This window comes from Salvia hispanica, chromosome 3, assembly GCF_029641045.1.
Source record: "Salvia hispanica isolate PSC_SH4W2 chromosome 3, Shi_PSC_v1, whole genome shotgun sequence".
In the NCBI taxonomy this organism is placed as follows: Eukaryota; Viridiplantae; Streptophyta; class Magnoliopsida; order Lamiales; family Lamiaceae; genus Salvia; species Salvia hispanica.
The window spans coordinates 47,589,154-47,610,293 of NC_142694.1; the positions used below are offsets into that span (position 1 = coordinate 47,589,154).

Below are 21,140 nucleotides of genomic sequence, written 5' to 3' on the forward strand. Positions count from 1 at the left end.
ATTGCTTGTGTGTGTAATGTTAGTTTTTAATCGCAGAAGAGAAAAAGTGGAATGGAGGAAGAAGAAGAAGAAGAAGAAAAGAAAATAGTTGTTAGTTTTTAATTGCAAGAATTGTTTTTGAGTTGTTGACACTTAGAGCTGCAATTCTTAATCTGCAACATGAGTTGAGCTTCTTTTGATTCTTTGAGCTGAATTTGGTTTTGCAATTTTTGGATATCTATTTTCAATTTTCATCACTCTATGTCTTTATTAACCAGCCATGGTTAGGTTGGGGGGGGAGAGGGAGGGAGGGAGAGAGAGAGAGAGAGAGAGAGAGAGAGAGAGAGAGAGAGAGAGAGAGAGAGAGAGAGAGAGAGAGAGAGAGAGAGAGAGAGAGAGAGAGAGAGAGAGAGAGAGAGAGAGAGAGAGAGAGAGAGAGAGAGAGAGAGAGAGAGAGAGAGAGAGTTGGGGGAAATTCCAATTTTCACAAGTTCGTTGACATTAATTATATAGGCCGTTGACATGAATTATATAGTTCGTTGACATAATAACGTTTGTTGTTGATATAAATTATATGTAAATCGTTGTTGTTGACACAAATAATATGTCGTTGACATGAAAATATTTGTTGTTGACATTGATTATTTGTAAAATTTTGCTGTTGACATAATAGTTGACATAAATAAAGTTTGTTGTTAACATCGTAGTTGACATAAATAAAGTTTGTTGTTGACATCGTAGTTGACATAAATAACGTTTGTTGTTGACATCGTAGTTGACATAATGTCTCCGTAGTTGACATCGCGCGAGTTGTTGACATTCGATATTTTCGGTATTGATATGTGAATAGTAAGTGTTATTTGTTAGTTGTTGACATTTTAATACGAGTTGTTGACATTCGATATTCTCGGTATTGATATGTGAATTGTAAATGTTATTTGTTAGTTGTTGACATTTTAATACAAGTTGTTGACATTCGATATTCTCGGTATTGATATGTAAATAGTAAGGGTTATTTGTTAGTTGTTGACATTTTCATACGAGTTGTTGACATTCGATATTCTCGGTATTGATATGTGAATTATAAGTGTTATTTGTTAGTTGTTGACATTTTAATAAGTGTTATTTGATGCACTTTTTATTTGCACTATAAATACCTGCAAGTATACAGAGTAGGTATAGTATAGCAAAAGGTTAGTACCGGGTATCGAACACGGGGAAGATGTACACAAAGTGTCTATCTTCTACTAGAACTCAATTACTATCTGGAGAAACAAGAATTTTTGGAAACTTTTGAAAACAGTAAATATTAAAAACAGTAAACAACTAAATGCAAGCAAATCACGGAGAGAAAAGTATAGAGATAAGGGGAATTCCAGGGATGTGCTTTCACTTTTATGTTTATACAAATTCCAAACTACAATACCCTAGCACAGTTAATACTTTGAAAGGACGAGTCACCTAGCTTATGCTCATGCGATACAAACGTTGATTACTAACATTAGGGTTGTCAATCCTAACACGTAACTCCAAAAAGCTCCTAAGACCCTTGAAAAGTCCTCACTCTCAATTAACAGTGCCGTTTTAAAGGAAGCTAACTGTAGTGTCTACTAAGTGGATCTAACTCGCTAGAACTCTGTCACAGTTATGAAGCAAGTTGTATTGAATCATACATAATTGTGTCACTCAATTATGAAGCATCATGATTAACTTAGGGAAGAAACAAAGTAAAAACAAAACGGATATTAAATAGAAAACGGAATTGTATAACCAAAGTTGCTACTAACACATCCCTAGAATCCTATGAGTTTGGTTACACATGACTGAATAAACTAAAAACATAGATTGAAGGGAAAACAATTTGAACATAAAACTAAAGCAAATAAAACCCGTAGGTTGAATCCTTGTCGTTCTTGATGTTCTTGAAATCCTTCTCCAACTCCTTGCACAATTGAAGTACTCTAGCTTTTGATCTCTATGAATGTTGCAAGTAGTCACTCTCTTTCTCTATGAATGTGTTCTTGTTGTGTGAAACTCTTTTGATGAAGCTTGAGGTCCTATTTATAGGGGAAGATTATTCCTCATCATAGAAGGAAAAGATCTTCAAAATTTGGTAAATCTTGGAGCAAATCTAGGGCTGGTCGGATTCGCCGCCTTTCTCCGGCGGGCCGCCGCACCTTGGCCGGCGGTCGCCGCGTTGGAGTCCAGAGACTCTGACCCTTCGGTGGCGGACCGCCACATGTCCTCCGGCGGTCGCCGGGCGAGACTCTTCTCCTAGCGTAAATTTCCGAGGCGGGCCGCCACATAGCTCTGACCGCCGGGCACCGGCGGTCGCCGTACAACTTCGCGGCGGTCGCTGGTCGCCGTCTGACTCCAGATTTCCAGACTATGCGTTTTTACTCCCCTTTTCGGCTCAAATATGCACATTTCTCACAAAACACGTCAAAATACCAAAATGTATAGAATATGCAAATAATGGACATGTAGAGTGATTTTGATAACAAAAACGGTCCAAATAATGGCCTTAAAACAGTGCAAAATCCGGGCGTATCAACTCCCCCAAACTTACATTTTTGTTTGTCCTCGAACAAAACACTAAAGACACAAGAATAGACGCACGGAATGCACAAGGACTAGACGTCATAATTGCCTCAAAAGATGAAAGAATAGATTAAGCATGGATTAACACAATCAAATCAAGTAAGGCTTAATAGTGCACTTTCATTACTAACTCGTGGAACACCTTGAATTCAAGCACTCACATGTGGCAAACTTCCAAAGATGGGAAGTGTTCTTTCTCTCACTCTCAAAGTGTATAAAGGTAAAGTGTAAATCACTCAAATCATGCATCATGCAAAGTTTACCATAGGCTTGCTCAAAGTCTAATCCCTCCTCTACTCAATGTGATTAAGCATCAAAAGTCCGAAAGGTCTTTCTTTTCGGTTGTAACGTAGGCTCTTTGGTAGGTGAGGAATATTTGGCTAAAAAGTGATTCAAATATAAAAATATCCCAAGTAGAGTTAAGATGACTCCACTTTTCTAAAACTTAAGGCACTTCTAACACTTTATTTTTCTCCTTCAATTTACTTTCAATCCTTTGATTTTATTTTCTTTTCACAACCTTTCACACATTTTTTTTTCTTTTTTTTTTTACACATCTTTTTTTTTTCTTTTTTTTTTACACATCCTTTCTTTTTTTTTTTCCTAAGATCAAGCACATATTTGGAATTTTTCTCAATTTCACAACTTGTACTTTCTTAATATTAAGCACACTACTTTTTATACTTTCCTCCTTATCTCTCCAATTCTTTTACAAAAGAAGATAACAAAAACTATACTAACCCAAGGAATTGTCCCCCCATTTATTTTGGCTTCCAAAGAAAAGGCGGCTTAAAGGCTCAAAATTGGCTCCAAAGGAAAAATTTGAGAGGGTCGAAAATTTTGGATATAAAAGTAGCTAAGAAAAGACGGCCTAACATCATCCTAAATCAACTTAAACACTATGTAAACTTAGGCAGACTAGGAGCAAGTTCTAGAAACATATACATGCATACAGATAAATCACACAAGAAAGAATTTAAGGCTCAAATCTCACAAGGTAAAAGCACGATTCAAGGCGAACAAGCAATTCACTAATTATGCACCTTTTCACCCAACCATCATATCAAAACGTTAAGCCACACTTAAACATAGATGGAATATACTATCATTGGCAACTCGGTCTAATGTGTCCCTAAGCATGCGTGTTTCTAAGTTCTTCATGTTATGTTCATGACATGGATTCAAGAAAACATTTTTAGAACACAAAAAATCTCCTACGGGTTTTTGGAAAATTAAAGCAAAAACAAACTAACAACAAAAAGAAAACCCTAAACTCACGGTCCACCACTTCATCCCCCCAAACTTATTTACAACAAAGTGTAAAATAAGTTTGTAGAGTCGGTAGGGACGTGAGTATACTACTGAAAACAAAAACGTACCCTGAAAAATTTCGCGTAGAGGTTGAGCGGGGCGAAAATTCGAAGAATTTCGAAAAATCGCACTGGAAAATTGTGCCCAGGTGGCGGTCCTTAGTAAATTTTAGCGAGCTGAGGGACTCGAGAGTATACTTTCGAAACGATGGCCACTTCCTTTGGAACATGTAGACGAGGCCATTCCCATCACCCACGTCGCACAACTTCCAAAAATCCTCCATGATCCCCAAAGTTTGGAGAGGGAAATCGTGGGGATATCTAGAAGGTGCCGTTTCTCGGGCCGACACTTTCTTCCACATAGCCTTTTGCTCTTCCGTGGCAAGGCTAATGCCAAAGTTCTTTGCATTCTCCGGTTTCCCTTTTGATCCCATTATCCTACAAAAGAAATTACACTCTTAAAAGAGCATCAACAAGTAGGAGATCAAAAGTTCCCCCAAACTTGCATTCAACCAAGTAAAAATCAAGAGATAAGAACTTATATGCAAGCTTGGGTAAAATAGCATCCTAATTTTTAGCATAATAACATTTTAAGCAAAAACAACCAAATTAGGACACAAAAAATCATCCCCCAACGTGAATTCATCCCCCATGCAGAGACGTATCAACCAAATATCCATAAAAACCAACAATCTCTACAAAATCACAAATATTGCAATTCATGGAAGTAATAATAGCCTCACAATGCTATGAACATGATTGCTATTTTTAAACTCTAAAAACCAAGAGAGAATCATCATTCACAACTTAATAATCACCAACCAAGCAAATTTTAAACCATAGAATTCAAAAATTCATACACATAATCATCCCCCATCATGAATTAAGAGATTCTACCGAACAATTCACCCAAAATAAAGCACAATCCATGGAAGAAGTAAAGAAAAACCCAGAAATTGAGTTAGGATTCATACCTTTTTGTGGAGAGAATTTGTAGAAGAAGAGCTCTAGACTTTGAGAGAATTGAGAGAATGATAGTGTGGGTGTGTGAATTTGGTGATTTATATAGGTGGGGGTTGTGTGCAAGGAAGGAATTTGAGAAGGAATGTGAAAAGGAATAGAAAACATACCTTTTATGGTGGCAATCCAGTCTCTGGACTGCGTGTGGCGACCGCCGCGTCTCTCGTGGCGGGCCGCCACACGGGCCTTCGTAAACAGCAATCCTGGCGGGCCGCCGCGGCCCGTGCAGCGGTTACTCTGGCCCGCCCTAAGCCTGCCCTAGGCCCGATCCTTCCTGCACATGTTAACACACGTGTGGCGACCGCCGTGCTTTAAGTGCGGCGACCGCCACCATTTTTTTTTTTTAACAGACATAAAAAAAAACGAGAAAATAAAAAAAGTAAAAGAAAATTGGGTTGCCTCCCAATAAGTGCTTTTGTTAAAGTCGTTAGCTCGACTTGAAGTGGCCCACTAGTTGGGCGGATCAATAACTCGAGTGTTGAAAATTGGCATAGGGAGCAATTTGGTCCCTAGCTTCTTCCACCACTTGTACTTCCCCTCTTTCGTTTTGATGACGTATATCTCGGGGTCCTCTTTGGGTGTTTTCTTTCTCTTCTGTTTCTTCTTCTGTGGAGCAGATGTAGAAGAATTAGCATCACCCTTTTTAGAAGAGTGTCTTACCTCTTTGACAATGTAGATAGTGGAGGTAGAAGGATCCTCCGCTTCAAAGGGATCTTTGGACTTGGTCAAGTCGGTAGCCATGACTGCTCTGCACTGTTGTTCCATTTTTGCCCGCTTTGCCTCCTCAAACTTTAGCATCTCGCTCTCGATCTTATAGGTGGATTGACCATGATTATCACTGATTGTGATCTCGCCACGACCTACATCAATCAAAGCTTTGCAAGTGGCAAGAAAATCTCTCCCTAAGATTAGAGGGACGTTCTTGTCTACTTTCATGTCAAGCACAATAAAGTCGGCAGGAAAAATAAAATCATCAACTTTAACTAAGACATCCTCAATCATACCTACAGTCTTGATGGACGAGTTATCGGCCAACCTGAGTGTTACATCTGAAGATTTGAGTGGCCCGATGTTGAGCTTTTCGTAGTACTTCAGTGGCATGAGATTGATGGACGATCCTAAGTCGCACAGTGCTTTGTCAACCTTCCCTTCTCCAATTCGGCACCTAATGATGAACTGGCCCGGATCTCTTTGCTTCACTGCCCTTTCCTTTTGGATGATCTCGCTGCAATGATGCGGTAGCTTAAGGTCGGCTTTAGTCGGCTTTTTTTTCCTCATTACCGCCTCCCTTAGTAGCTTCGCATACTTTGGTATCTCCTGCAACGATTCAACAAGTGGAATGTTAGTATGGACTTTGCAAAACATGTTAAGGAATTGCTTGAACTGCTCTTCAAGCTTGAACTTCCTCTTTGGCTGAAAAGGGAGTACAATCCCGTTGTGCCGCACAAGCTCCTGCTTAGTGGACGATTCTGCCTTCTCAGTGGCGGGCCGCTGCGGGGTGTGCGGTGGTCCGCCGGCGACTGGGCAGTCCTGCGTGGTTGACTCTACCGTCTCAGTGGCGGGCCGCTGCGGGGTGTTCGGCGGTCCGCCGGCGACTGGGCAGTCCCCAGATTTCTGCTTTGCCACCCACTTCTTGTTAATATCATCCACTCTTGCTGCTGCCTTTGCTCTATCCTCATCTAACTTCTTCTGAATTTGCTCCATTTGAGTGGTAATATTGGTTACAACTGCCGAGATTGTGTTCATTCCTTGCTCGAGGTTGTTTATCCTTGCTTCGACCACTCCGATCTTGGTGTCATTAATCTTCCTATCTTGCGTAATTACCTCCAAAATCTTCGTGATTCCTTGTTCATACTTGTCTTCCTTCTTCATCGGCTCAACCACTCCTCCTTTGCTAACATTAAATCCTGCAGGGGGTTGCAAGTAATTATTGTTAGAATAAGAAAGATTTGGGTGCGGACGGTTCCCATTATAATTATTGAAATTACCGCCCCCCTGATTAGGGCGATAATTGTTATTGTAGTTTCTGGGACCGCCTCCTTGCACGTAGTTGATTTCTTCCACAGTTGACATGGCAGTTTCGGGTGCCTTGACCGCCACTATGGAAGTTGCCGGAATTGGATCTTCCTTCCTCGAGATGTCAATTTGATCAATCCTGACTCTTAGTTCTGCTAACTCTTTAGCAAAAGAACTTTCTTCGGCCTCTTCTATGGCTGCTACTCTTCTCGTGGCATGCCTTTCCTTCGACCACCCCCGACTGTTGGTGGCGAACTCCTCGATCACCGCCATGGCATCCTCTCCTGTCTTTCTTAGAAATCCTCCATTTGCCCCTGAATCAAGCATAGCACATATTTTCTCATTAAATCCATTATAGAGGATTCCTACCTGATGGTCTATGGAAAAACCATGGTTTGGGCACTTTCGAAGAAGAGCTTTGAAACGAGCAAATGCCTCATAGAGGGGCTCGTCATGGCCTTGTGTGAACTGAAAGATCTCACTTTTGAGCTTCAAAATAGTGCCTGGCGGGTAGTATTTGTCGAGGAAGGTAGCTACGATGTCCTTCCATGTGGAGACCTTTTCTGGTGGCATACACTCAAACCACTCCTTAGCAGAATCAATCAATGAGAATGGAAAAAGTCTTACCCGTATGGCATCGTCGTCGACACCATTTAATTTCAGAGTGTTTGCGATTTCCACGTATTTGGAGAGATGGCGGTTAGCATCTTCAGTCGCCCTACCTGCAAAAGGAGTTTGCTCGACCCTTTGGATAAGGGGCATGCGTAACTCAAAATTGTTAGCATCAATACGAGGGCCGTTAGGAAAAGTGATCATATTCCCATGATTGAACATGTTCATCACAGGTAATGTTTCTCTGTTCTTCTTTTCCATGGCTTCTCGGGCTGCTCTCTCCGCATCTCTCTCATCCATCAGCAACTTCACCATCTCCTGCAGCTTCTCAATATCTGTTCGGTCACCCATTGTTCCTGATCCTTTTTCACTTCTTATTATTCTACGAGTTCTTTCAAGTTCTAAATCAAGCGGCTCTAAGATGTACTTCCCAGAACGCGTTCGCATACAAAACCTGCAAGACTCGAAAACAAAAAAAAATTAAAACAAAAGGCAATAAAAATCCAAAGTAGTAAACTTATCGTTTGAAGATATCACTCCAAAGTGAATTGTCTTCCCCGGCAACGGCGCCAAAAACTTGATGCACTTTTTATTTGCACTATAAATACCTGCAAGTATACAGAGTAGGTATAGTATAGCAAAAGGTTAGTACCGGGTATCGAACACGGGGAAGATGTACACAAAGTGTCTATCTTCTACTAGAACTCAATTACTATCTGGAGAAACAAGAATTTTTGGAAACTTTTGAAAACAGTAAATATTAAAAACAGTAAACAACTAAATGCAAGCAAATCACGGAGAGAAAAGTATAGAGATAAGGGGAATTCCAGGGATGTGCTTTCACTTTTATGGTTATACAAATTCCAAACTACAATACCCTAGCACGGTTAAATCCATTATAGAGGATTCCTACCTGATGGTCTATGGAAAAACCATGGTTTGGGCACTTTCGAAGAAGAGCTTTGAAACGAGCAAATGCCTCATAGAGGGGCTCGTCATGGCCTTGTGTGAACTGAAAGATCTCACTTTTGAGCTTCAAAATAGTGCCTGGCGGGTAGTATTTGTCGAGGAAGGTAGCTACGATGTCCTTCCATGTGGAGACCTTTTCTGGTGGCATACACTCAAACCACTCCTTAGCAGAATCAATCAATGAGAATGGAAAAAGTCTTACCCGTATGGCATCGTCATCGACACCATTTAATTTCAGAGTGTTTGCGATTTCCATGAATTTGGAGAGATGGCGGTTAGCATCTTCAGTCGCCCTACCTGCAAAAGGAGTTTGCTCGACCCTTTGGATAAGGGGCATGCGTAACTCAAAATTGTTAGCATCAATACGAGGGCCGTTAGGAAAAGTGATCATATTCCCATGATTGAACATGTTCATCACAGGTAATGTTTCTCTGTTCTTCTTTTCCATGGCTTCTCGGGCTGCTCTCTCCGCATCTCTCTCATCCATCAGCAACTTCACCATCTCCTGCAGCTTCTCAATATCTGTTCGGTCACCCATTGTTCCTTATCCTTTTTCACTTCTTATTATTCTACGAGTTCTTTCAAGTTCTAAATCAAGCGGCTCTAAGATGTACTTCCCAGAACGCGTTCGCATACAAAACCTGCAAGACTCGAAAACAAAAAAAAATTAAAACAAAAAGCAATAAAAATCCAAAGTAGTAAACTTATCATTTGAAGATATCACTCCAAAGTGAATTGTCTTCCCCGGCAACGGCGCCAAAAACTTGATGCACTTTTTATTTGCACTATAAATACCTGCAAGTATACAGAGTAGGTATAGTATAGCAAAAGGTTAGTACCGGGTATCGAACACGGGGAAGATGTACACAAAGTGTCTATCTTCTACTAGAACTCAATTACTATCTGGAGAAACAAGAATTTTTGGAAACTTTTGAAAACAGTAAATATTAAAAACAGTAAACAACTAAATGCAAACAAATCACGGAGAGAAAAGTATAGAGATAAGGGGAATTCCAGGGATGTGCTTTCACTTTTATGGTTATACAAATTCCAAACTACAATACCCTAGCACGGTTAAATCCATTATAGAGGATTCCTACCTGATGGTCTATGGAAAAACCATGGTTTGGGCACTTTCGAAGAAGAGCTTTGAAACGAGCAAATGCCTCATAGAGGGGCTCGTCATGGCCTTGTGTGAACTGAAAGATCTCACTTTTGAGCTTCAAAATAGTGCCTGGCGGGTAGTATTTGTCGAGGAAGGTAGCTACGATGTCCTTCCATGTGGAGACCTTTTCTGGTGGCATACACTCAAACCACTCCTTAGCAGAATCAATCAATGAGAATGGAAAAAGTCTTACCCGTATGGCATCGTCGTCGACACCATTTAATTTCAGAGTGTTTGCGATTTCCACGAATTTGGAGAGATGGCGGTTAGCATCTTCAGTCGCCCTACCTGCAAAAGGAGTTTGCTCGACCCTTTGGATAAGGGGAATGCGTAACTCAAAATTGTTAGCATCAATACGAGGGCCGTTAGGAAAAGTGATCATATTCCCATGATTGAACATGTTCATCACAGGTAATGTTTCTCTGTTCTTCTTTTCCATGGCTTCTCGGGCTGCTCTCTCCGCATCTCTCTCATCCATCAACAACTTCACCATCTCCTGCAGCTTCTCAATATCTGTTCGGTCACCCATTGTTCCTGATCCTTTTTCACTTCTTATTATTCTACGAGTTCTTTCAAGTTCTAAATCAAGCGGCTCTAAGATGTACTTCCCAGAACGCGTTCGCATACAAAACCTGCAAGACTCGAAAACAAAAAAAAATTAAAACAAAAAGCAATAAAAATCCAAAGTAGTAAACTTATCGTTTGAAGATATCACTCCAAAGTGAATTGTCTTCCCCGGCAACGGCGCCAAAAACTTGATGCACTTTTTATTTGCACTATAAATACCTGCAAGTATACAGAGTAGGTATAGTATAGCAAAAGGTTAGTACCGGGTATCGAACACGGGGAAGATGTACACAAAGTGTCTATCTTCTACTAGAACTCAATTACTATCTGGAGAAACAAGAATTTTTGGAAACTTTTGAAAACAGTAAATATTAAAAACAGTAAACAACTAAATGCAAGCAAATCACGGAGAGAAAAGTATAGAGATAAGGGGAATTCCAGGGATGTGCTTTCACTTTTATGGTTATACAAATTCCAAACTACAATACCCTAGCACGGTTAAATCCATTATAGAGGATTCCTACCTGATGGTCTATGGAAAAACCATGGTTTGGGCACTTTCGAAGAAGAGCTTTGAAACGAGCAAATGCCTCATAGAGGGGCTCGTCATGGCCTTGTGTGAACTGAAAGATCTCACTTTTGAGCTTCAAAATAGTGCCTGGCGGGTAGTATTTGTCGAGGAAGGTAGCTACGATGTCCTTCCATGTGGAGACCTTTTCTGGTGGCATACACTCAAACCACTCCTTAGCAGAATCAATCAATGAGAATGGAAAAAGTCTTACCCGTATGGCATCGTCGTCGACACCATTTAATTTCAGAGTGTTTGCGATTTCCACGAATTTGGAGAGATGGCGGTTAGCATCTTCAGTCGCCCTACCTGCAAAAGGAGTTTGCTCGACCCTTTGGATAAGGGGAATGCGTAACTCAAAATTGTTAGCATCAATACGAGGGCCGTTAGGAAAAGTGATCATATTCCCATGATTGAACATGTTCATCACAGGTAATGTTTCTCTGTTCTTCTTTTCCATGGCTTCTCGGGCTGCTCTCTCCGCATCTCTCTCATCCATCAACAACTTCACCATCTCCTGCAGCTTCTCAATATCTGTTCGGTCACCCATTGTTCCTGATCCTTTTTCACTTCTTATTATTCTACGAGTTCTTTCAAGTTCTAAATCAAGCGGCTCTAAGATGTACTTCCCAGAACGCGTTCGCATACAAAACCTGCAAGACTCGAAAACAAAAAAAAATTAAAACAAAAAGCAATAAAAATCCAAAGTAGTAAACTTATCGTTTGAAGATATCACTCCAAAGTGAATTGTCTTCCCCGGCAACGGCGCCAAAAACTTGATGCACTTTTTATTTGCACTATAAATACCTGCAAGTATACAGAGTAGGTATAGTATAGCAAAAGGTTAGTACCGGGTATCGAACACGGGGAAGATGTACACAAAGTGTCTATCTTCTACTAGAACTCAATTACTATCTGGAGAAACAAGAATTTTTGGAAACTTTTGAAAACAGTAAATATTAAAAACAGTAAACAACTAAATGCAAGCAAATCACGGAGAGAAAAGTATAGAGATAAGGGGAATTCCAGGGATGTGCTTTCACTTTTATGGTTATACAAATTCCAAACTACAATACCCTAGCACGGTTAAATCCATTATAGAGGATTCCTACCTGATGGTCTATGGAAAAACCATGGTTTGGGCACTTTCGAAGAAGAGCTTTGAAACGAGCAAATGCCTCATAGAGGGGCTCGTCATGGCCTTGTGTGAACTGAAAGATCTCACTTTTGAGCTTCAAAATAGTGCCTGGCGGGTAGTATTTGTCGAGGAAGGTAGCTACGATGTCCTTCCATGTGGAGACCTTTTCTGGTGGCATACACTCAAACCACTCCTTAGCAGAATCAATCAATGAGAATGGAAAAAGTCTTACCCGTATGGCATCGTCGTCGACACCATTTAATTTCAGAGTGTTTGCGATTTCCACGAATTTGGAGAGATGGCGGTTAGCATCTTCAGTCGCCCTACCTGCAAAAGGAGTTTGCTCGACCCTTTGGATAAGGGGCATGCGTAACTCAAAATTGTTAGCATCAATACGAGGGCCGTTAGGAAAAGTGATCATATTCCCATGATTGAACATGTTCATCACAGGTAATGTTTCTCTGTTCTTCTTTTCCATGGCTTCTCGGGCTGCTCTCTCCGCATCTCTCTCATCCATCAGCAACTTCACCATCTCCTGCAGCTTCTCAATATCTGTTCGGTCACCCATTGTTCCTGATCCTTTTTCACTTCTTATTATTCTACGAGTTCTTTCAAGTTCTAAATCAAGCGGCTCTAAGATGTACTTCCCAGAACGCGTTCGCATACAAAACCTGCAAGACTCGAAAACAAAAAAAAATTAAAACAAAAAGCAATAAAAATCCAAAGTAGTAAACTTATCGTTTGAAGATATCACTCCAAAGTGAATTGTCTTCCCCGGCAACGGCGCCAAAAACTTGATGCACTTTTTATTTGCACTATAAATACCTGCAAGTATACAGAGTAGGTATAGTATAGCAAAAGGTTAGTACCGGGTATCGAACACGGGGAAGATGTACACAAAGTGTCTATCTTCTACTAGAACTCAATTACTATCTGGAGAAACAAGAATTTTTGGAAACTTTTGAAAACAGTAAATATTAAAAACAGTAAACAACTAAATGCAAGCAAATCACGGAGAGAAAAGTATAGAGATAAGGGGAATTCCAGGGATGTGCTTTCACTTTTATGGTTATACAAATTCCAAACTACAATACCCTAGCACGGTTAAATCCATTATAGAGGATTCCTACCTGATGGTCTATGGAAAAACCATGGTTTGGGCACTTTCGAAGAAGAGCTTTGAAACGAGCAAATGCCTCATAGAGGGGCTCGTCATGGCCTTGTGTGAACTGAAAGATCTCACTTTTGAGCTTCAAAATAGTGCCTGGCGGGTAGTATTTGTCGAGGAAGGTAGCTACGATGTCCTTCCATGTGGAGACCTTTTCTGGTGGCATACACTCAAACCACTCCTTAGCAGAATCAATCAATGAGAATGGAAAAAGTCTTACCCGTATGGCATCGTCGTCGACACCATTTAATTTCAGAGTGTTTGCGATTTCCACGAATTTGGAGAGATGGCGGTTAGCATCTTCAGTCGCCCTACCTGCAAAAGGAGTTTGCTCGACCCTTTGGATAAGGGGCATGCGTAACTCAAAATTGTTAGCATCAATACGAGGGCCATTAGGAAAAGTGATCATATTCCCATGATTGAACATGTTCATCACAGGTAATGTTTCTCTGTTCTTCTTTTCCATGGCTTCTCGGGCTGCTCTCTCCGCATCTCTCTCATCCATCAGCAACTTCACCATCTCCTGCAGCTTCTCAATATCTGTTCGGTCACCCATTGTTCCTGATCCTTTTTCACTTCTTATTATTCTACGAGTTCTTTCAAGTTCTAAATCAAGCGGCTCTAAGATGTACTTCCCAGAACGCGTTCGCATACAAAACCTGCAAGACTCGAAAACAAAAAAAAATTAAAACAAAAAGCAATAAAAATCCAAAGTAGTAAACTTATCGTTTGAAGATATCACTCCAAAGTGAATTGTCTTCCCCGGCAACGGCGCCAAAAACTTGATGCACTTTTTATTTGCACTATAAATACCTGCAAGTATACAGAGTAGGTATAGTATAGCAAAAGGTTAGTACCGGGTATCGAACACGGGGAAGATGTACACAAAGTGTCTATCTTCTACTAGAACTCAATTACTATCTGGAGAAACAAGAATTTTTGGAAACTTTTGAAAACAGTAAATATTAAAAACAGTAAACAACTAAATGCAAGCAAATCACGGAGAGAAAAGTATAGAGATAAGGGGAATTCCAGGGATGTGCTTTCACTTTTATGGTTATACAAATTCCAAACTACAATACCCTAGCACGGTTAAATCCATTATAGAGGATTCCTACCTGATGGTCTATGGAAAAACCATGGTTTGGGCACTTTCGAAGAAGAGCTTTGAAACGAGCAAATGCCTCATAGAGGGGCTCGTCATGGCCTTGTGTGAACTGAAAGATCTCACTTTTGAGCTTCAAAATAGTGCCTGGCGGGTAGTATTTGTCGAGGAAGGTAGCTATGATGTCCTTCCATGTGGAGACCTTTTCTGGTGGCATACACTCAAACCACTCCTTAGCAGAATCAATCAATGAGAATGGAAAAAGTCTTACCCGTATGGCATCGTCGTCGACACCATTTAATTTCAGAGTGTTTGCGATTTCCACGAATTTGGAGAGATGGCGGTTAGCATCTTCAGTCGCCCTACCTGCAAAAGGAGTTTGCTCGACCCTTTGGATAAGGGGCATGCGTAACTCAAAATTGTTAGCATCAATACGAGGGCCGTTAGGAAAAGTGATCATATTCCCATGATTGAACATGTTCATCACAGGTAATGTTTCTCTGTTCTTCTTTTCCATGGCTTCTCGGGCTGCTCTCTCCGCATCTCTCTCATCCATCAGCAACTTCACCATCTCCTGCAGCTTCTCAATATCTGTTCGGTCACCCATTGTTCCTGATCCTTTTTCACTTCTTATTATTCTACGAGTTCTTTCAAGTTCTAAATCAAGCGGCTCTAAGATGTACTTCCCAGAACGCGTTCGCATACAAAACCTGCAAGACTCGAAAACAAAAAAAAATTAAAACAAAAAGCAATAAAAATCCAAAGTAGTAAACTTATCGTTTGAAGATATCACTCCAAAGTGAATTGTCTTCCCCGGCAACGGCGCCAAAAACTTGATGCACTTTTTATTTGCACTATAAATACCTGCAAGTATACAGAGTATGTATAGTATAGCAAAAGGTTAGTACCGGGTATCGAACACGGGGAAGATGTACACAAAGTGTCTATCTTCTACTAGAACTCAATTACTATCTGGAGAAACAAGAATTTTTGGAAACTTTTGAAAACAGTAAATATTAAAAACAGTAAACAACTAAATGCAAGCAAATCACGGAGAGAAAAGTATAGAGATAAGGGGAATTCCAGGGATGTGCTTTCACTTTTATGGTTATACAAATTCCAAACTACAATACCTTAGCACAGTTAATACTTTGAAAGGACGAGTCACCTAGCTTATGCTCATGCGATACAAACGTTGATTACTAACATTAGGTTTGTCAATCCTAACACGTAACTCCAAAAAGCTCCTAAGACCCTTGAAAAGTCCTCACTCTCAATTAACAGTGCCGTTTTAAAGGAAGCTAACTGTAGTGTCTACTAAGTGGATCTAACTCGCTAGAACTCTGTCACAGTTATGAAGCAAGTTGTATTGAATCATACATAATTGTGTCACTCAATTATGAAGCATCATGATTAACTTAGGGAAGAAACAAAGTAAAAACAAAACGGATATTAAATAGAAAACGGAATTGTATAACCAAAGTTGCTACTAACACATCCCTAGAATCCTATGAGTTTAGTTACACATGACTGAATAAACTAAAAACATAGATTGAAGGGAAAACAATTTGAACATAAAACTAAAGCAAATAAAACCCGTAGGTTGAATCCTTGTCGTTCTTGATGTTCTTGAAATCCTTCTCCAACTCCTTGCACAATTGAAGTACTCTAGCTTTTGATCTCTATGAATGTTGCAAGTAGTCACTCTCTTTCTCTATGAATGTGTTCTTGTTGTGTGAAACTCTTTTGATGAAGCTTGAGGTCCTATTTATAGGGGAAGATTATTCCTCATCATAGAAGGAAAAGATCTTCAAAATTTGGTAAATCTTGGAGCAAATCTAGGGCTGGTCGGATTCGCCGCCTTTCTCCGGCGGGCCGCCGCACCTTGGCCGACGATCGCCGCGTTGGAGTCCAGAGACTCTGACCCTTCGGTGGCGGACCGCCACATGTCCTCCGGCGGTCGCCGGGCGAGACTCTTCTCCTAGCATAAATTTCCGAGGCGGGCCGCCACATAGCTCTGACCGCCGGGCACCGGCGGTCGCCGTACAACTTCGCGGCGGTCGCTGGTCGCCGTCTGACTCCAGATTTCCAGACTATGCGTTTTTACTCCCCTTTTCGGCTCAAATATGCACATTTCTCACAAAACACGTCAAAATACCAAAATGTATAGAATATGCAAATAATGGACATGTAGAGTGATTTTGATAACAAAAACGGACCAAATAATGGCCTTAAAACAGTGCAAAATCCGGGCGTATCATTATTTTATTGAATGTTGAAGATTTGAATATTTGAAGATTTGAAGATTTGAATGTTGAAGATTTGAAGATTCGAAGATTTGAAGATTTGAAGATTTGAATGTTAAAGATTTGAAGATTTGAATGTTGAAGATTTGAAGATTTGAAGATATGAATGTTGAAGATTTGAAGATTTAAATGTTGATGAAATTTGAAGAATGTTGAAGATTTGAAGATTTGAATGTTGAAGATTTGAAGATTTGAAGATATGAATGTTGAAGATTTGAAGATTTGAATGTTGAATATTTGAAGATTTGAAGATATAAATGTTGAAGATTTGAAGACTTTGTAGCTAGAGATTTAGAGAGAATTTTAGAAAATGATTTCACACAATTTAATGAAAAGACAATTATAACCCCTTATTGACACAATGAGGTATTTGTTGACATTTTGTTAATCTTGTGGATTAGTGGTCCATATTGCATCTCATTTCTCAATTTAGCTAAATAATCTCAACCTAACAAGACCCTATATATATATATATATATAGGGATGTATTCAAATCCTTTTCATATCTTTTGTCCTTTTTCCTTCTTAATCCTAGCCCCATAATTTTGTCATCTGACGGTTAGATTAATGCCACGTGTCATTTAATAATGCACATTTTCATTATAATAATGCACAGCGGCTAATAATGCAACATTATAGACTAATAATGCACAACGGCTAATAATGCAACATTATAGACTAATAATGCATTGATCATAACCATCCAATTCAAGGATCCAAGGGCTGAGATTAAGAAGGAAATAGGACACTTAGGGTGCAAAGGAGCCTAACGCACCCCTATATATATATATATATATATATATATATATATATATATAGGGATGTATTCAGGTCAGAACGCTAAGTATAAGTAAAACTCAAAACACTTGCAGTCCATTGGATCATATGATCTAATGGTTAGATTAATGCCACGTGTCATCTAATAATGTAGAATTTTAGACTAATAATGTAGCTCGGATAATAATGTAGCAATTTAGTTGAATAATGTAGCATTTTAGTTTAGAAATGTACAGTTTTAGTCTTACAATGTACATTTCTAGTCTAATAATGTACCTCGCCTAATAATGTAGATTTTTAGTATGATAATGTAACAAATCACAACCATCCAATCTAATGATCCAAGGGCTGTGATTTGTGCTGTGTTTTACACTAAGATGCTGTAAGGACCCTAACACACCCCTATATATATATATATATATATATATATATATATATATATATATATATATAGGGTTGCATTAGGGTCCTATTACACTCTTAGAGTCTTTCCTCTTCTTAATATCAACCATTAGATTGATGGAATGGATGGACTAGATTAAAAGGGCCAATCTGATCCCGTATTGCATTATTTGTGCATTTTCGTGCATTAAAAGGGTAAAGCAGTAAAATAACACACTACACAATCAGTTTCGAAACGGCAGGTCCGAAATTTACGCGGCATTTTCATCGACCTCTCAACTCCCCTCTCTCTCACTCCATCCCATCAACTCTCTCTTCTCAAAAATTCTCCCCCAATTCCACAAAACCCTAGCCGCCGCCGCGAAATCAAGTTTTACCAACGCTGCCTGCCGCGAAATCTCCGTTGGTGGACCATTCCCGCTGTGGAATCTACGTCGGTGGACGATTCCCGCCGTCAAATCACTACGCGCTCTCCGTTGAAAAGTGAAGCGTCGCCTTCCAAAAAAAAGGTTTGGTTCTATTTTTTTTGTTTGGTAGGCAAAAACACTCCTAAACATCGATTGAAGTCAGAAACACTCTTAAACAGCGATTTATAGTTTATAATCGTAATAATTCACAAAAGTGTTTGGCGCGATTTTGTTGGAAAAGATGAATTTGTGGTTATTAGAGTTAAGGTTTTGCTCATACTTGCTATAAAAATTCGTGAAAACCCAGTTGGATCTGGGTTTCATCGGTTTAATTTACAGTTGGTGTAATGCACAAAAGTTGTTGTTTTTTTGTTGGAGAAGTCGATATTGTGAGCATTTCTATGTACTGAATGCTTGATTTCTGGCCAATATGTACACTGTTGGTCATTTTTTTGGGCGATACCACACTGATATATGGTTGAAAACTAACCGATTTTGGCACTCTCGTCGCGCAGATATAGAATGAATAAAAGAGCTCGCGCCTACAAAAGCCAGCCAGAACCCAATCAAGGTTATGCATCATTCCAACATTTTTTGTAGGTGATTGTTCTGTTCTGTAGGTTATTGTTCATTTTATAGGTTGGAAAAGGTGTTCATTTTCTGTAGCTAGTAATTGAGTAGTATAACTAGGTTTGTACATTAAATCTTCAGATCTGTGCATTGTTGAATAGAGGTCGTGCATCACTTGTCTTTAGCTTAGGTTATGCATCATTCCAACATTTTTGGTAGGTGATTGTTCTGTTCTGTAGGTTATTGTTCATTTTTTTGGTTGGAAAAGGTGTTCATTTTCTGTAGCAAATAATTGAGTAGTATAACTAGGTTTGTACATTACATCTTCAGATCTGTGCATTACTTACTGTAACACATAGATTATTTGTTGTTAACCATTGTTTTTCCTGTTCTGGACAGGGTCTAAGCACCATCGGATTGAGTTCGACCAAGCAGTTGACGATGTTATTCCCTTAGCATTAGCACAGAAACTTCGACAAAGGTTAGCCGCGGAAGAAGCTGGAACAAGTTTACGCAATGAAGACGTGGATAAAAAGAAACCGAGAGGGAAGAAAGCCGACCACCTGTATTGTCGACAGAACCCCACCGAGTTCATTTCATGTAAACAGAAGCTGACTTCCCGGCAAAGTGAATGATGCATAAAATATAATATTTAATGCATTGATATAAACGTGGTAATGCACATTAACAAATTTATCCAGTAATGGAATATATAAAGTGAAAGATGCATAGGATATAATATTTAATGCAATGATATAAACGCGGTAATGAACATTGACAAATTTCTGCAATAATGGAATGAATAAAGTGATTGATGCATATAATATAATATTTAATGCAATGATATAAACGCGGTAATGCACATTAACAAATGACTCCAGTAATGGAATAAATAAAGGGAATGATGCATAGAATATAATATTTGATGCAATAATATAAACATGGTAATGCACATTAACAAATGACTCCAGTAATGGAATAAATAAAGCGAATGATGCATAGAATTTAATATTTAATGCAATGACGTAAACGCGCAAATGACATTAACAAAGTTCTCAAGTAATGGAAAAAATAAAGGAAATGCTGCGTAGAATATCATTTTTAATGAAAGGCTACAAGCGCAATAATTCGCACTAACAAAGTACTCCAGTAATCTAATAAATAAAGGGAATGATGCATAGAATATCATTATTAATGCAAGGATTTAGTTCGTCTTCCTCGTTCGACCTCTTGCAGCCCTCCCTATTGCATACCACATGATACCAAGTAGTAACACCGTCCGACGCCTTCCTCATTCCTTGTTTGCGCGTATCAAACCCAACAGCGCGGGCATACACATCATAAAACGCAAAAGCAAAAGCTATGGATTGGAACTTCTGCCCAACCACAGGCTTCAATTGTGGAGATCATTCAGGTATAACGAACACTATACATAAAACGAAAGAAAAAACATATCAGAATATATTATCATTACATGATACAAATCGTACATTACAACTAAAAAATAGTGCATTAGAATAGAATATTTGAACATTACATACGACGATTAATACCACACTGTAGCCGAGATAATAACTAAACCCTAGTCAAAACAATGAAGCGCGTCGACTCAATAACTAAACCCTAGTCAATCATCGCTGATTGGAGAAATATGATTACCTTCTTCCATTTTGTAGAAATCGAAATCAATCAACGATTGCTGCCAAAAACGTTTTTCAACGAGCAACAAAAGTTAATAGTTTACGTACTAATGTTTCAACAGCGTTTTTTCTGGACGATGAAATATCTTCAACGGAGAAGAAGGGAGAAAAGATTGCACAGAAAATTTGGGTAGAATCGTTTATTTCTGTAGAAAAAACCGATACAATCATGAGAAGAGAAAATCAAGGACTTACCATAACTAACTATATTGTGTATTCCTAATCAGCCCTTTTCGTCAAATTCAATGATTAAAAATAAATAAATCAGCCTCTATTTTGGGCCATTAGATCTCTAAAATGGAAGGCCAAGATTAAAAAAGACAATAGAACATAATATTAGAAAAGGATATGAATACATCCCTATATATATATATATAGGGTAGTGATATAATGAAAACCATATATATAATGAAAACTCAAAACTTTAATCTTAGCCACTAATTATTAGTTATCAACGCTTATTATATTTCCAGATTATTAATTTCAATAACCTCTATGAATCTGGCAACAGAGGACATATTAGACATTTTCATAATAGAGTGAATCATTTATTTATGGAATAATTATGCAATCCCGATTTCGTCGTTCTCTCTCCTTCCACTATTCACGTTAACTAATCAGTTTCAATTACTCACAAAATCAACACAAAAGCAATGTAAGTTTCTGTACGGAATACACCTAAAATCATATCACAAGATCAACACAAATCAACGCGCAATCAATACAAATTCAGCACAAACTCAGCAGACCAAATTCAACA

The 21,140-nt window shown here is 39.1% G+C and overlaps 7 non-coding genes across 7 annotated transcripts; all 7 read left to right on the forward strand.

Annotated features, from left to right (window-relative positions):
- The first annotated feature begins 7,311 nt into the window (after nt 1-7,311).
- On the forward strand, nt 7,312-7,418 carry LOC148930980 (small nucleolar RNA R71). Its single transcript, XR_016137466.1, has one exon. It is a non-coding gene; the product is annotated as a small nucleolar RNA R71 (small nucleolar RNA).
- Nucleotides 7,419-8,467: 1,049 nt separating this feature from the next.
- LOC148930981 (small nucleolar RNA R71) lies at nt 8,468-8,574 on the forward strand. The gene has a single exon (XR_016137467.1). It is a non-coding gene; the product is annotated as a small nucleolar RNA R71 (small nucleolar RNA).
- Nucleotides 8,575-9,623: 1,049 nt separating this feature from the next.
- On the forward strand, nt 9,624-9,730 carry LOC148930982 (small nucleolar RNA R71). Its single transcript, XR_016137468.1, has one exon. It is a non-coding gene; the product is annotated as a small nucleolar RNA R71 (small nucleolar RNA).
- A 1,049-nt stretch (nt 9,731-10,779) lies between these two features.
- Nucleotides 10,780-10,886, forward strand: LOC148930983 (small nucleolar RNA R71). The gene has a single exon (XR_016137469.1). It is a non-coding gene; the product is annotated as a small nucleolar RNA R71 (small nucleolar RNA).
- A 1,049-nt stretch (nt 10,887-11,935) lies between these two features.
- LOC148930984 (small nucleolar RNA R71) lies at nt 11,936-12,042 on the forward strand. Its single transcript, XR_016137470.1, has one exon. It is a non-coding gene; the product is annotated as a small nucleolar RNA R71 (small nucleolar RNA).
- A 1,049-nt stretch (nt 12,043-13,091) lies between these two features.
- Nucleotides 13,092-13,198, forward strand: LOC148930985 (small nucleolar RNA R71). The gene has a single exon (XR_016137471.1). It is a non-coding gene; the product is annotated as a small nucleolar RNA R71 (small nucleolar RNA).
- A 1,049-nt stretch (nt 13,199-14,247) lies between these two features.
- On the forward strand, nt 14,248-14,354 carry LOC148930986 (small nucleolar RNA R71). Its single transcript, XR_016137472.1, has one exon. It is a non-coding gene; the product is annotated as a small nucleolar RNA R71 (small nucleolar RNA).
- The last annotated feature ends 6,786 nt before the right edge of the window (nt 14,355-21,140 follow it).